At 31.8% G+C, this 17,295-nt stretch overlaps 2 pseudogenes; both read left to right on the top strand.

The window, feature by feature from the left end:
- The first annotated feature begins 4,931 nt into the window (after window positions 1-4,931).
- LOC145298103 (U2 spliceosomal RNA) lies at window positions 4,932-5,077 on the top strand (annotated as a pseudogene).
- Window positions 5,078-16,441: 11,364 nt separating this feature from the next.
- LOC145297981 (U2 spliceosomal RNA) lies at window positions 16,442-16,568 on the top strand (annotated as a pseudogene).
- The last annotated feature ends 727 nt before the right edge of the window (window positions 16,569-17,295 follow it).

The following is a 17,295-nucleotide window of genomic DNA, read 5'->3' as shown; positions in this document are numbered from 1 at the left end:
CATACATACATACATACATACATACATACATACATACATACATACATAAACACACACACACATATATATATATTATATTATAATATATATATATATATATATTATTATTATATTATAACATATATATATATTATTATTATATTATAATATATTATTATTATATTATAATATATTATTATTATATTATAATATATTATTATTATAATATATTATTATTATATTATAATATATTATTATTATATTATAATATATTATTATTATAATATATTATTATTATATTATAATATATTATTATTATATTATAATATATTATTATTATATTATAATATACATATTATATTATAATATACATATCATTATATTATAATATATATTATAATATAATATATATTATTATTATTATTATAATATATATATTATTATTATTATTATTATATTATACTATATATATTATTATCATATTATAATATATATATATTATTATATTATATATATATATTATTATTATATTATAATATATATTATTATTATATTATAATATATATTATTATTATATTATAATATATATTATTATTATATTATAATATATATTATTATATTATAATATATATATTATTATATTATAATATATGTATATTTATTATTATATTATAATATATATATATTTATTATTATATTATATTATAATATATTTATTTATTATTATAATATGTATATATTTATTATTATATTATAATATATATATATTTATTATTATATTATATTTAAATATATATATATATTATATCATATATATATTTATTATTATTAATATATTATATTATAATATATATTATTATATTATATTATAATATATACATATATATTATTATATTATAATATATATTATTATATTATATTATAATATATATATTATAATATATATATTATATATATTATATTATAATATATATGTATATTATCATATCATATTATGATATATATTTATTATTATTATTATTATTATTATTTATTTATTATACTATAATATATATATATTATATTATAATATATATACTTATTATATTATAATATATATATATATATATATATATATATATATGTGTGTTGCATATTTCATTAAATAAAATAGACGTTTTTGTTTTTTTTGTCTATTAATTCTATTTTCGATCCTTTCCAACTTCCGAATAACAGTCTTCACTTCTGACAGGAACTGGATGATATAATCACCATGTTTATCATAAGTCCGAGTACTTTCAAATCCTTCAGGATTCATCGTCAGGGATAAATTTATTTAACTAGTTTTGAACAATTTGAGATTGGTGTTGAACGATTTATAAAATTTATATATATATATATATATATATATATATATATATAATGTATGTATGTTTATGGAAAATATGATTATTCAATTATATTTTACCCCGTATGTATACGAATCTTTTTATTTATGAAGATCGATGTATGTTAAATATAAATACATCGCATATATAAATAAATGACAAAAAGATAGCGTAAATATCATAAAACACAATCGCACTTCGGATTTTTTTCGGATTTAATTAATCATGCCTATATTCTTTTTATTTTCTTTTTACAGTTAATGAGTTCTTATTCTTCTGATGGGTTAGGACGGACAATATTTTTTTTTTAAATTGGCATAATAATTACATGATTGTTTCTGCGCTACGAAACAGGTGCTGTTAAGAACTGAATATTTTAACATGCTTAAAGAAATAAACGATAAAATAAACAACATTTTGGAATTTGGACTTGTTGTCATTTAATTGTATATGCTCTGTAGTTATATTTAGCATAAATCGAGCTTCATAAATACAAGGATTAGTATAAATATAGGATGAAATATACTTGAATAAGCATATTTCCATATATATATATATATATATATATATATATATATATATATATATAACACTTTAGTCGCCGTTAAAAAAGCACTTATAATAATGATAATGATATTAACCTATTCTACTGTAACACAACACATCCTAATTATAAAATTGATGAAAAAAAATTTTTCTAATATATCGCATATAAACGCATCTCCCCCATAGAAAAAAAATCTGGGATTTATCATTTATTACAAAAAAAATCTAAAACGACTACCTTATTAATACGCAATAACCACCCGACCACAGTTTGCAAAATAGAAAAAAAAACTAGTAACGCTGTGTATGCTTTTAAATGTCTTCGAGGAGAATGTCTCCAAAAGCAATTCATTTCTCGCCGGCTTCCTGTCACTTGTCTTCCCCTAACACTTTCATCTACCAACATCTAAAAGCGCGCACACACACACACACCAAAAAAATATCGCCATTTTAGCCGTCTCAAATTGTAACCTGCGCCTCTCCATTATGGAATCCCTACTCATTCGGATAAACAAACTAACTATCAATCAGGCTCAATAAATTCACTAAACGCAATTTGTTAATTCATCACACGCTCATGGGAGTTGAACACGTTCGTGGTGATGGCGAATTTCTTTTTATGCATCTAATTGATTAGAGAAAAATTCCATAGATTGGGTTACTTTTACTACCATATATATATATATATATATATATATATATATATATATATATATACTTTTTACTACCCTAAGAAAGAAAATTAAAACTGGAAGTTGAACTTTACAATCAAAATTTATTTTTTATAAGCTCTACTCTCTATTGCGTATTGAGCTTTTTTGATTCGGTTGGGATTACATTTTCTATATATAAATACTGTTATTTATATTAGCTTGAAGTTTACCATTGCGTATATTAGGTAAACACTGCATCCATAGATATATATATATATATATATATATATATATATATATATATATATATATATATGATGAAAATAATGGAAATAGTATTCCGACAAAATAGAGAAAATAAAAAAGGAACAAACCGTATTATGTGTTCACCAACGTTTCGTCTTTATTTCACCCAGAGGAAGTCTCGAAATAAAGACGAAACGTTGATGAACACATAATACGGTTTGTTCCTTTTTTATTCTCTCTCTCTCTCTCTCTCTCTCTCTCTCTCTCTATATATATATATATATATATATATATATATATATATATATATATATATATATATATATATATATATACATATGTTAACCTGATTGACAATATTCGAAAAGGATTACTTCATTTATCCTGTCCTCATTTTACAATGCTAACCGTTTAGCAAGGGGGAATCAAGAACTTTTTTTTTACCTAACCAAGAATTGAACTCCTGCTTTCTCAGCCAATTATCGAACACTCTGGCCATTATGCAAAGTAGGCCGATACGTGTATAACGTCGAATGAAGTAGTCATGTCCTATCTAGCACAGATTCTAGTTAACTTGTAAAATGGACGAGCGAGTAGTAACAAGTAAAAGGTGTATTGACATTCTCCCAAACACTCAAATAGAGGCTTGACCACTCGATGCAGTTGCATGTCTTAAAGACGGTTCAAAATTTAGACATTATCTTAATCGCACATTCGAGAAATGAAATCAACCATGTTACATTTATGACTGTAAACAATTTAATGGGTTTCTTTTCATATTTTTAAAACGTATTTTTTTCAACTATTTTATTCATTAAAAAATATCATTTATTTATTTAATTGCTTCTTTGTTTATTTATTTAATTTCGACATTTTTTTGTTTGTTATTTTTGTTGTTTTTTTATTTATTTATTTATTTATTTATTTTCGCTTCATATAATATGCTTGCTTGTAGAAGAACACTAGTTCCAGGGCGGATACAATTAATTCCTCAGACGCATCTAATGCTGGGGTTTGAAATCAAATCTACTAAATCTTATATCTAGAATCTTTATTCCAATTTTAAGAAAAATCCATTACATGATTGCGATTTTAGAAATAGTCTAAAATTGCATGGTTAAGCTTGATGGATCTTAAGAAGAAATTAAAATCAAGGAATCTTGCTTAGTCATTGACTATGAATCAAATTTAATATAATTCTTAAATATTTGAATTTTCAAATTGGAGACTGAGACCATATTGTGCTTCTGGGATGTTCTTTAAAATGCTCCGAAGGAACTAAAATTTGAGAAATATTGATTAATTAGTGAAAGGAGGCGTCCAGCCTTGCCTTGTCGTAAAATACACTTAAATATATTTTAACTAGCAGGGGCAACTGGCATTGTCCGGTCGTAAATACGCTTTAATATGATATTTTGATTAATGCAGATTTCGTATTTATTATTATATTATATTGGACCTAATATATAGTAATGATTTTAAAAGTTTTAAAAAAAAATGACTCGTGAGCCACCACCGAGAATCGAAACCAAAACATAGCTTTCGATTTATTTTCATCTCTGCCGTTAATGCCTGAGCTATGAAGACATGTTTGCTGCAAGGCTAAAATTTAAAACATGAACCAACAGCTACTACGTTATGCATGCATATTCGTAATGTCGTCTTCGACCTTCACTTGACAAATTTCATTTTTTTTTAATTTTCACACTTTTGTACCTATTTTCCCGGGTTAAAACCCAAATATAAAGTTTCGCATGGGTTCGAACATCCTATGTATTAAGTTTCATGTCTGTAGACCAAAAACTGACAGAGGAGTTTGGTAGGCAAAAATTTTTAAACAAATATATATACATACATAAATCTATATAGAAAAAGGTTTGTGTTTACTATAACCTTTTTTACGCAAATATTACGCAAGTATAAATCATAAAATATCTGTATGAATATAATTACACGTAATAGTTAACTAAAGATGATTATCCCATAAGAAAACCGAAAAAACTAATAGGGAATTAATTAAAAAGAATGTTTAAAAGAATTTGCAAATTAGCTAGATCTTTTGCAGATGAATGCAATTCCATGACCTATATATAACAAAGTTGTATTCTCTTTTTAAATAAATAGAAAAAAAAGGTTCGCCTTTTTTTCTTGGCCTTTTTGGCCAAGATCAAAGTGTAGTATCTGTTTCGGCAGATACTGCACTTAAGATAATTTGTACCAGTCAATGGAGGGGAAACCCTCTATACTGGGACAATTATTATTTTTGGTAACCAGAGTGACCCCTTTTAGGGGAGCTGGTTTTTACCTCACATTAAAAACGGCCTTGTGCCTAATTTGCTCAGTGGGGGAGCAAATAAATACCATCTGTTTCGGCAGATACTGCAAGCAAAGACCATAGGTGGGGGCAGCCCCACATATAAGACCTTGGTCAATGTAGGGGCAACCCTTCATACCAATTGTCACTATCTAGCTCCCTTACTCCCCGGGGAGTTGGTCCCCATTTCCCCTTCACTCCTCACATTAAAATCGGCCTTGTGTCTAATTTGCTCGGTGGGGAAGCAAATAAATACTCTTTTTTTCTTTTTGGCCTTTGAGCAAAGATCGTTTTCTGTTATCAAAGTGTAGTATCTATTCCGGCAGATACTGGAATAAAAGCAACCCCACATATCAGACTATTGCTCCTGAGCAATCAGTTTTGGTCAATGTAGGGGAAACCCTTCATACCAATTGTCACTATCCAGTTCCCTCTGGTCTCACTATCCTCACTCTCCACATTAAAAAAAAAAAACGGCCTTGTGCCTAATTTGCTCAGTGGGGACGCAAATAAATAACCAAATAGAAAAAAGTTTTTTTATATGAATATGTATATATATGAATGTGTATTGATACACATAAAAAAAGTTTATAGGAGTATAGAAGATTCATGTAGATTTCGTATTTATTATTACAGAGCCAATTCCCTATTGAATATTATATTGTACCCAACATATAGTAAGGTTTCAATTTTGTTAATGATTTGGGTGCCATCAGCTAGAATCGAAAGCAAAGGATTTAATTCTCCATCAGTATCTCCTACCGATGTAGTTATCGATAGATAGCCAAGAAAGATTTAATATTACGCAACTCGAAGAAATGAATTGAATATGGACATGCGCAGAAAGAAGTAAAAATATGTCGGCAAGTTGAAATGAACAGTTTGTATTTCAACTTGCTGTTACGCGTTATACATCCATCCAAACAAAGATTTTACTTGCTATAAACGCTACAAAGTGTATGATTACTATTTCCTGTTAGTTTTAGTGTTATTTGGTCAGTAGTTAAAGAGTTTATCAGTGAAATATTTACGCACATGCACACACGCATACATCTACCGTTTTATTTATATAGAGTGATGCCTAGTATCTATTTCACACGTTTTATAAAAATCTGACGTATATGAATTTCATGAAAATCTTTCCCCTTTTGCTATCAGAAAACAAAACCACCTGCCTCCTTGAATGTCCAACTCTCACTTACCTCGGAAGATTGGCTCTGATTGCCTCCTCTTATATTCTGGAATCTTTTCTCCTCTGAAAGATCTTTGTTAGTGGTCACCATTCGATCACCCAGAAGCCAACTACTCGAGATATCCACTGGCGATAGTGGCGAGACAATGTTCATTGAAATAAGTTTATCTGCAAATAATCTTGGATATTTTGTCGAATAAGTTGATCTCAGTATGATTCGCGTTTAGTGAGACATTTATTTTATTTCAAACAAAATAAAAAAACTTCTTGGATGGCCGGACTCCAGCCAAATATATTTTAATTCTTTGCCCCCCCCCCCCCATTATTTCTTTTGGTTAAGCAGCTATCATCTGCAATGTCTGCTGTTCTAATAAACAATTAAAACATGCAGTGCAGCCCATGTTTACAAACGCAGCACACATTAGACACCCTTACGGCTTGGAGCTGTGTTGCCAAATTAATAAGGATAGGTTAATTCACTTATGAATGAATCTCCTACATACAAATATATAGGAATATGTGTAACGTAGTACTCAACTTCTACACACACGTTATCACGCAAAAGAAGACAAAGAAATGGGAAAGTAATCCAACTCGCTGTTTTAGATTTTAAGAAAAGTTTTTTTACCCCTCATTCTCCCGCCATGAGTAACTTCTCGCTATGGTTATTATGTTCCTATTTACAATGCCTCCCCACGAGGGCAGAGTTAGACACCAGAGTCGTTTTTTTAATGTGGAGAAAAGGAGCAAAAGTTTTAAATTGTCTCAGTCGTGAAGGATTTCTCCTCCACTAACTGAGAACAAAAAAATTGAAGAACAGACGCTACACTTAGATCTTGGATATTACCCAGGTCTCTAACGTGATCGTGATCCTCTCGAACATGACCACCGATATTTTATACGATTGGTTTGTAGATTGCTTTATCGGCATAGATTTTACAAACAACGATAGTTTTATTTTAGTAGATGGGTGTCTTAACGGGTATTAGAGTTGACCTGGGAGTAGAGTCAAAACTGTCTGCTCTTTTTTTACGTCTTGCTGCTGCTGTCCATTTGACTGGATAATTAGACATGGTCAAATGAACAAGAAATACATTCTTAGCATGAGAGGAAGAGACCATATCTTGTTTGTCACTGTGTGTCTGTGTTTGTGCATTCGTTCCCTATGGACTTGAAAACGGCCGGGTCGATTTTTATGAAATTTCACACCGAAGGTACTTTATGTACCTGGCAGTCTTTCTTAGATAGGTTTGTTTGTTGGAATGTTTTCGATAAGCATTGACAATAGATTATAAAATAATCCGATGAAAGAAGGAATAGGCGATTTTGACCAAAGTTAACATCTTACACATCCTAACATCACAGATGCATTTGAGAAGTTTTATTATCACACAAGTCGAAATGCCCAATATATAAAATCAACAGTAGGTTCTTTGATGTGTGTGAAATGAATGTTTCTGTTTAACGCACAATTTCACAATGATACTTGATTTTTTTTTATTTTAAACTTTAATTGAAGCCACTATCACCGCACAGCCAGTAATGCCAGGCATATAAAATCGACAGTAGTTTCTTTGATATGACAAGAACGCGTTCGAAATTAATGTTTCTCTTTAGAACACAATTGAAGCATGATACTAGACTTTTGCATTTTAAACTTTAATGCAAACCATTATATAAAAAATAATTTTATAAAAGCTGCAATAGGTTCTCTACAGTGCAATGTAGACTACAATGTACTGTGAACTTAGTCACTGCAAGAAACATGTGAAGCTTCCTCCAGATGGGTCTCTAATTAGATCAGGCAATGAATTGATTTGATTGAAAAATAGGCGATTTCATCGATTTTGATGACAATAAAAATATGGAAGTGTGAAACATTCGTTGATTATCATTTAATCCCGGGCAACGTTGAGTCACCCTGCTAGTGTAAGCTAAAGTTGCTAATTTCTTCGAAAATTATTTTCTAAATAATTAATTGTCTATCTTATCGTTTTTCGTAATTTTTTTATATTTTCATTACATCGACAGGACAATTCAATATTTCAATATTTCAATTTTCGAATTTCGCTACAATGACGAAGAACCAAAATAATATTTAATAAGAAAGTAATGTAATTAGTGGTCAAACGTCTTGCTACTACCGGAAGTAAGGTACAAGACCGGAAGTAACTAAGATAAATAAAATTAAAAGTGGTTTTATGATATTACATTTATCTTAATTTCTTCCTCTTCGACTCTTAACCTTACTTCCTAGAAATAAAATGTCCCACCCTTGACTATTTTACTAACAACTAATAATTACGGTAACTTAATATGCTTAATTAAATATTACTTTGTTAACGCATATAGGTCACAAATAGATTGGTTTTGACTAATTTCCCAACTATATCTCCTTTTAAATAATTTATGTCGCCAATAGTAACATTGACCGGTATATTTAACTGAAGCAGTAATGCTTCAATTTGATTTGGGGACGGGGTGGGGTGAAATCGACGTGATCACGTGTTCTTGCTTTATTGGCGCGGAAATATCTTCACTGGTTCACCTCGAGGTTGAATTATTTAAGCAGACGCCGGAATTCAGACACTTGGTAGTAGTAATACCTGACCCGATCCCCCACCCCCATGATCCACCTCTTCCTTTCCGCCCTCTCGCCTGCACCTCCCCACTACTTCCATCCGTTTCCTCACGAGGAAGTCTGAAAAATCATTAAAGTTCATTTCCATAACTTCTTTACTCGATGCAAAATGATACTGGATTGAAAACGACAGCGGTGATGAGGCCATTCGAGTATGATTGCGCATTAAAAAATAGATCGTTCAAAAATTAAATTTTAGTTTGATTTAAATTTTTTTTTATTCTCCCCTTTTCCCCACCCACGCCAAGTGGCACAACGTTGCTTTAGTTCGTTGGTTGGTTGGTTGTGTGTGTGTGTGTGTGTGTGTGTGTGTGTGTGTGTGTGTGTGTGTGTGTGTGTGTGTGTGTGTGTTGTTTATTTTTTTTTATTTATTTTCTTTCAAAAAGGGGGGATACGTTTCTTGTCATCAATAAAATAGACTTTTTTTAAAGGCAGAAGAGTACATATAGTCTGAAAATAAAAAAGCACTTCTACTGAATATGAATGATTCATCTTTTGTTTATTTTTCTTTTAAAAAAGACAGATGGAAGAAAAACTGCCTCGTTGTGGGGCTTATCCATCCCCATTAATACGAAAGAAAGAAAGAAAGAACGAAAAGTCTATGATATACATTTATCTTAATCTCTTCTACTTCGGCTCGTGATTCAAAAAATATATCGTACACAAAAAAATCACGTATATTAATCAAGTAATTTTGTTTTTAAATGAGAAGATTATGGCTAAATTTTATGACGCCATCTTGAAAACAGTCTGTATGAACAAGATAGATAACTCCAAATGATTCAAGCTTGTGCGAGATTTTAGAAAGCCATTCTTAACATGGGGAGCAGGAGGGTACTGAAAAGGCTCAAATTCGCTTTAAAATTATTGTCTTTATAAAACAAAAACTTTTCGATCAAATTACATGATTTTTATTTATTTATTTATTTATTTTGCCAGTATTTCTTTCTGCTGTCCATTTGGCTGGATAATTAGACATGTATTGACAGTATTTCTTTCCGTTACGGGCATGTATATCATACAGATTGTTCTTTCTTTTTGTTTTGTTTTTTTTTGGGGGGGGGTCATGGTGGTATTAGTAATGGGTTCTGAGTAAGCGTCCCCACCCCCATTTTACTTTAAGTTAGGAAAATAAGGGAGATAATTTACCGAAAACTATTTTTTTATATTATTTTCCAATTAATTTTAACAAATATTTTCCGCATATCGTCTACATTTATACTTTTTATCTGAACTTATTTTCAGATTTTTTTTTTTTCAACAATTGATTTTTCTGTATAAAACAAAACAAAAATATTTGTTGGGGAATGAAAATGAAGAAAACATCTTTATTGGCTAGTATCAGCAAAACAAATTTTACCATTAGAAAAAAAAAGACGAGAGTTCCTTTGTCGAAATGCTTGTTCTTGTCTGTAAAAACCAATTGTTAAAAACTCGTTGGACCCTTAATTAAGCAATAATAAGCCAAAAAGTGGACAAGCGATTAGCAAAATTATTTGATAACGTATTATCAGAAGGACGAAATATCGACCATGTCGTCTTTTTAGCTATGTTGCTAGGGCCGATATATCGGCCATGCAGGATTGGAAAGGTTACAAAAATATCTAAAAGTTGCAAAGTTATTCCCCCTTAATTTGCCAGCCTAATAGGCTATTTTTTATTTAGGGGAAGAGTACTGATATTCTGAAGCTTAAAATGTTCGCACTCTGCGTGTATGATAAAATAAAGAAAAAATATTATCTCTTTCACACCATTTCAGGATATTGAAGTATGATTGAATATTAAGAAAAAGGGGGCTTCGTTCAAAAAATTAAATTTCAACTAAATTTTTATTTTATTTAATTTTCCCTTTCCTTAATCCTTCACCCTGACGACACAACGTTGTTTTATTTTTTGTCTGTTTTGTTTTGTTTGTTTTTTTTTTTTTTTTAATAATTTAATAATTATTATCTTTTCAAACATAAAATTATGTTTCAACTTATCTGGTTTGTCATAAAGGACATAAAAATGGACGGAAGATTATCACTACTTAAAAAAAGAAAAATAGTCCCATTCAGCATGTATGATTTATTATTATTTTTTTTTATCTTATTTATTTTTCTTTAAAGAAAAGACAAAGAAAAGAAACAATGACGTTCCAACGTATGTGGTTTCGCTTGTCACAAACAACAAAAACAAATCTGCAATAAAAATTTCTGTAGCGGATGATCACCCTATTCTGAAAAGAAAAACGTTCCTATTTCAGCATTTATGATAAAAATTATATTTAAAAGAAAAAAAAATATTTCTCTCACACCATTTGGCTTCCAAATCCATCCACTGTAATGTATATTTCAATTTCAAAGTCACTTTGATAAAAAAAAAAAATTAATGTGAAATATTTTGTATCTCGTATTGTATTTTTACAAAATTGTCTGTCAATGTTTAATTCGTTTCTCCAACAAACCATTTTTTTTATATTATGGCTTTAAAACTGGCCTCGATGTCTTTACGTTATCATTACCTTTTGCCCTGGTGTTATCTGTTTTAATAAAAGCCAACGGGTGTTGTCTAGTCAACTTATTTATTGTGTTTGCTGTTGTGTACGTTCATGTCTGCTAATCGGAAATAATAAACAAATATCATTAAACCTAATTTGCTTTTGTTGGTTATTGTTACCTAATTACAATTTGTTCTCTTTTGCACTTGCGTGTTTTCACTCGCGGAGTGATTGATGCATTGTTTGGTTATAACACTGCTTACAACATAGCATTTCCACCTAAACCGTTTTGCACCTTCTACGAACAGTCAGACTTTTGTGTGTTGTGTTAATAAGACGCCATATTTCCTTTTTTGTTTGGCCTTTCATCAGGCTTAAGCGAGAGGCAGAATAAAAGACCTTAATCTTACTTTTGTGTCACCTGCATAATTTCATTTTATCTGCATTTTTATATTCATGTTCTCATGAACTTGTGTGAAAAATGAAATTGCAGAATCTGATGTATGAGCTGATCAATAATAATGCACTGAAAATATTGAGGAAAAAAAAAAAACGAAAAGAACCTCTCTCAAATATACGCGCAATAATTTTGTTTCAGGTTTTCGTTGAGAGCTTCCAATAAGATCGATTTATTAGTCTTTGGTCTATCCGTGTTAGAAACTGAGCACCCCTTAAAAATCTTTAAATATTAAATTTCTTGCATTTTGGTTTAATTTGTTAGTTTGCAATCGCTAATACTCCGCTAAAAAAATTGAAAAAAAAATCGATTGTTTTTTTTTGTTTGTTTTTTTTAATGGTACTCGGATCTTAAGGATTTTCCGTCAATTATGGCTCGGGCTCGACCGGCAATCACCAGATGAAGCCGAGCGTTGTGGTAATGCTAAATCGACATTTTTGTTTTGTTTTGTTTTGTTTTGTTTTGTTTTGTGTATAAAAAATGTAATTCTTTCATTATTTTTTTTATGAGGGGATTATTTGTTTTAATTTATTTTTTAACATTTGTTGACAAAAATGATTTGTAAATTTTCTTGAAAACAGAATTTTCTGTACTTTCTTCTAACAATGTACGGTTTTCATAAAAAGCATTTATCTTTACTTATTAAAAAACAACTTCTGTTTACAAAAAAAAAACATTTACTGCCTATTTTTTTTTTTTTTTTTAAACACACAAATGAAAGTTTTCTTGAAAAACTTTTGTTGATAAAAATTGCAAAGGAAGTAATAAAAGTAAATAAACAATATAAAATGAAACTTTTTCTTGGGGAAACTAAATGTCATATATATATATATATATATATATATATATATATATATATATATATATATATATGACATTTAGTAATATATATATTCAGTAAATTTCCAGTAGATTTTTGTTATTTTTATTCATTGTATTTCTTCCCCCCCCCCCGATTTGTTTGTTTGTTTGTTTTGAAATTCGTCTGCGTCTGTTACTTTGCTTTGCTTAATCCAGCGAACAATAATTGACAGAAAATCCCGAGGATCCGGATCAAATTCTGCAAGAGTGCCAAAAACATATGTGCGGGGTATTCAGTGTACAGGTTAGCCAATAAAATGGCTGCTTTTCCGTTATTGTAGCGAAATCCGGCAGCCAAAAAGTTGATTTAAAAAAAAAAAATTATTTAATTAATTAATTAAAAAAAAAAAAAAAGAATGATAACTACTTACATTTTTTGTCAATTTCAACAATAAGCAATGTTATCTACCTAATTGTCATGTCACAATTAGTTGAGATATTAGTTTGGGATATTTTCATTACTGCGACATGTCAATTCAATGGATACTATTGGTTTCACTTGAAAATCAATATTTCGATTTCCGAATTTCGCTACAATAATGTAAAAGCACCAAAATGTTTACGAATATTCCCATAAATTATATTTGAAAGCAATATTTTTCTCTAAAAAATGTGCTAAAATAAGGATATTTATTTGACTAAAAAACAACAGCTTATCCTACAACCTTTTTACATTCTTTTCTTCTTTCTTCTGAATTATCATCGGTCTCCAACTAACTTTGTTGTTTTATTCTTTAAAAAGTTTTCTTTTCAATTTTCTCATCGACTTATTTTTAAGTCGCGTGCAAGCGACTCTATAAGTCACTCCGTCGGTCGGTCGGTCTGTCTGTCCGTAACACTTTTGTGCTTGGCCTTTTTGGTTAAGATCAAAGGTTTGTTGTTAATAGATGCTTTTCTTAGCTTTTTAAGCTTTTCTTGGCCTTTTGGCTAAGTTGTCTACAACATGGAGCCGCCGTTCCCCAGGGAGGAAAGAATGGTTTTCCTGGCGATCCTAGCAGTAGCGCGTATGGTGATCTGGATCACGCGCCTCAAGTTGGTCCGCGAAGGGACATCTGTTCCAGATCGGGATCTGATCGTTTACTTTAAACATCTGTTTAAAGTAAAGATCAGATGCGATTGGAGGGGGTTGCCTAGAGTGGAGTTTAATAAGAGGTGGGTGCACAACACTAGTTTGTGCATCGGTCAAGGAACCAAGTTTGAATACGTGTTCCCTCCTTAGGCATGGCACGGGCGGTGCTGAGTCCTTCGGAACCCATCCCGCTTAGTTTAGCAGTAGAATATTAAAGAAGACTCTTGACTGGTTATATAAACGAGATCCTGCTCCTGTTGTTATTTTTTGGTGTTAGAGAACCTCTGAGTCTGCCCATACCCTTTACACCACATCTTTGTTTTTTGGCATCCCCGGTCACCCCCCCCTACTCAGAGGTCACCTGCCAACCCCCTCCACCCGTTGCTTTGTTTTCTCCCACTTCTATTAAGGCTTCTCCCCAACCCCCCAATAGGGATCTCCCTGCTTGTTTTCGGTTCCCCGGAAAACAGTGGGGGGGGGTCTAGTCACTTAGGGGGACCCGTACTAATAACCCAATAGGTTTTATATTTTATTTTTGAAATGAATATTTTTTTGGTTAGCTTCCCCACTCCACGAACTGTTTTGATGTACATAATTAATTTACAAACTTGTTTTTTATTTTTTCTAATGAAATTGAACTTTTTACATCATGCACATACACACATTAAAAAAAATGCACACACAACATACAGATGCCTTTTTACAATTGTAAATATGTTTTCTTTTTATTTTAAACGCCGGGGAATCATTAGTTAGATTAGGATCCATAGAGTGAATGAGGTATTGTGGTGAATGTTGCCAGTCAAGAGTAAGACTCCAAAGTCTACATTTATTACTTTAGTTACTTCAGTACCAAAGACCCTGCACCGTTTCCCTCCCCAATTTCGTATAGGGCTTTGAGCCTAATTTTGTTGTTCATAATTTTTGGGGGGTTTTTTTTCAATTTCAATATTGTAATTTCAAATTTTTTGCGACAATAAACTATATAAATAAGATCAAAGTGTAGTATCTGTTCCGGCAGATACTACAAGCAAAGACCATATGAGGGGGCAGCCCCACATATAAAACCTTGGTGAACGTAGGGCCAACCCTTCATACCAATTGTCACTATCCAGCTCCCCTACTCCACGGGGAGTTGGTCCCCATTTCCCCTTCACTTCTCACATTTAAAATCGGCCTTGTGCCTAATTTGCTCGGTGGGGGAGCAAATAAATACCCTTTTCTTGGCCTTTTGGCCAAGATCAAAGTGTAGTATCTATTCCGGCAGATACTGCAAGCAAAGACCGTATGTGGGGGCAACCCCACATATAAGACCTTAGTCAATGTAGGAGAAACCCTTCATACCAATTGTCACTATCCAGCTCCACTATTAACCGGGGAGTTGGTCCCCATTTCCCCTTCACTCCTCACATTAAAAATCGGCCCTGTGCCTAATTTGCTCAGTGGGAGAGCAAATAAATACCAATCCCACATATAAGACCTTGGTAAATGTAGGGGAAGCCTTTCATACCAATTGTCACTATCCAGCTCCCCTACTCCCTGGGGAGTTGGTCCCCATTTTATGACACTATTGGTGTCATGAATGCATGCAGCGAGGTGCATATTGCTGTGAGGAGGGGGGCGAACGGGATAGAGGAAGAGAGGGCATAAGTGGGGCGTTGATGTCTCATTGCAACAAAACAGAAATGTCTATGGGATTTTGTCAGAAAGAGAAAAAACAAATAATAATTTTTCTTATCTCATTGTCGTTATATATCTGTTAACATGAAAGGTAGTTTTTAAAACCTTTGTTGAGAGGTATGAAGAGATCCAGAGATCCTTAGCTGATTAAGGCTGACAACTTAGAATGGGGGTCAAGGTTAGGGGTCGTCGCCAGGCATTGTCAGACCTGGAATGACTAATCACTCTTAATTTGATAATAAGTAAAAAACCTCAGTGCAGGTGGGGTTGAGGTTTGGTAGAGATAAGCTCTAAGAGGAAGAAAGAAAGGGTGTTTGTAACGACTCTCTGAAGGAGAGGTGGGGAAAGGGGGTTGGATTTAGAAAAAAGGAATTCTAAAAAGAGTAGAGTCGTAGCCAGCAAACTGAACGGCTGGGCTGGTCAAGCGCTCCCGATTTGAGAGCCCTCAGGGCCTGATGTTAAGATGTTAACTAGCCTGTGTTAATGGGAAATCTGTGACTTTACTGGTCTGGTCTTACATCGTTTCATTGCTATAGTCAGTCACCTCAATTTAGACAGTAGCTGTTATAAAGTAATGAAATTAATAAATAGTTTGTTACTGTTATAAACCAGAGTTCTGTTGTTTGTGGTGAGGACTCTTCATTTTGCAGCAAGCCGCAAGGACCAGCGGAGTGATTGATGTACCCGGAGACTACCTACACAGGGTAGGAGACGATTCGATCGAGAGGCAAACCGTCTCACCATGAAAACACAGTGGGTGAAGACGATCAACAGGCCAACTTTGACAGGACAATGTACGCTCGAAAGAACACCTGTCATATTGGGTGGAATCCGACGAGGCTAAGGACACCCGGTGTGGTTGGTGCAATAAGTATCAGTCCCATTATATTTCCCCTTCATTCCTCACATTAAAAATCGGCCTTGTGCCTAATTTTCTCGGTGGGGGATCAAATAAATACCCTTTTCTTGGCCTTTTGGCCAAGATCAAAGTGTAGTATCTGTTCTTACTACATGCTGTACTTATTGTGATATAAAGTGGAGGATCACTTTTCTGAATTAATTTAATGTAAAATGATTACGACTTTGCAACCAGTCAGTCTCAAAGCCATTCAAGTCATTTTCCAGATCATTCAAGTTGTTTTTGAAGGATTCCAGTTATTTTTTAAGCATTCAAGTCATTCTTAAGGTCATTCAATTCATCCTTAAGTTCATTAAAGTCATTCTAAGTCATTTACTTTTTATTTATTTAAGTTATTTCAGCCCATTTTTCGATCATTTTAGTTTATCTTTAAGAATTTCATGTCAATCCTACAGTCACGCATTCATTTATTGCACAAGAGCACGCGACTAATGGCTATCGGCCTTGTTTTATAAAACACTATACTTTCATACAAAAGAAAAATTGGCTAAGTTTTTTAATCTACGAAATTTTCCGGTGCATACTCACATACATGTCCATAGTAAAATTAAACCTTCATATTTTCCTCTCTGTCAACCTCAGGAAGAACGGGCAACGAACGTGCGTTGAATACTTTTTAACGGGTATACAATTTAATTCAAGATACTGCACATCACAATTCGTATGCTGTTTGCAATAATGATTAATAAGGCTCAGGGACATTTTTTTACATTTGTGTGACTTACATCTACACCCTAATTGCTTTTCATATGAGCAAGTATATGTTGCATGTTCTACAGTCGGCAAATCAGACGATATCTGCATCTGCACAGAAAAAGGAACACCTCAAAATATTGTGTATCCATAAATATTGACAATATGACATATATTTTGTCTGTTTTGTTTTTTGTGT

Source organism: Euprymna scolopes, chromosome 18 (genome assembly GCF_053919585.1).
Source record: "Euprymna scolopes isolate OS-2025 chromosome 18, ASM5391958v1, whole genome shotgun sequence".
Lineage (NCBI taxonomy): Eukaryota > Metazoa > Mollusca > Cephalopoda > Sepiida > Sepiolidae > Euprymna > Euprymna scolopes.
This window is presented reverse-complemented; position numbering and strand designations above follow the sequence as displayed.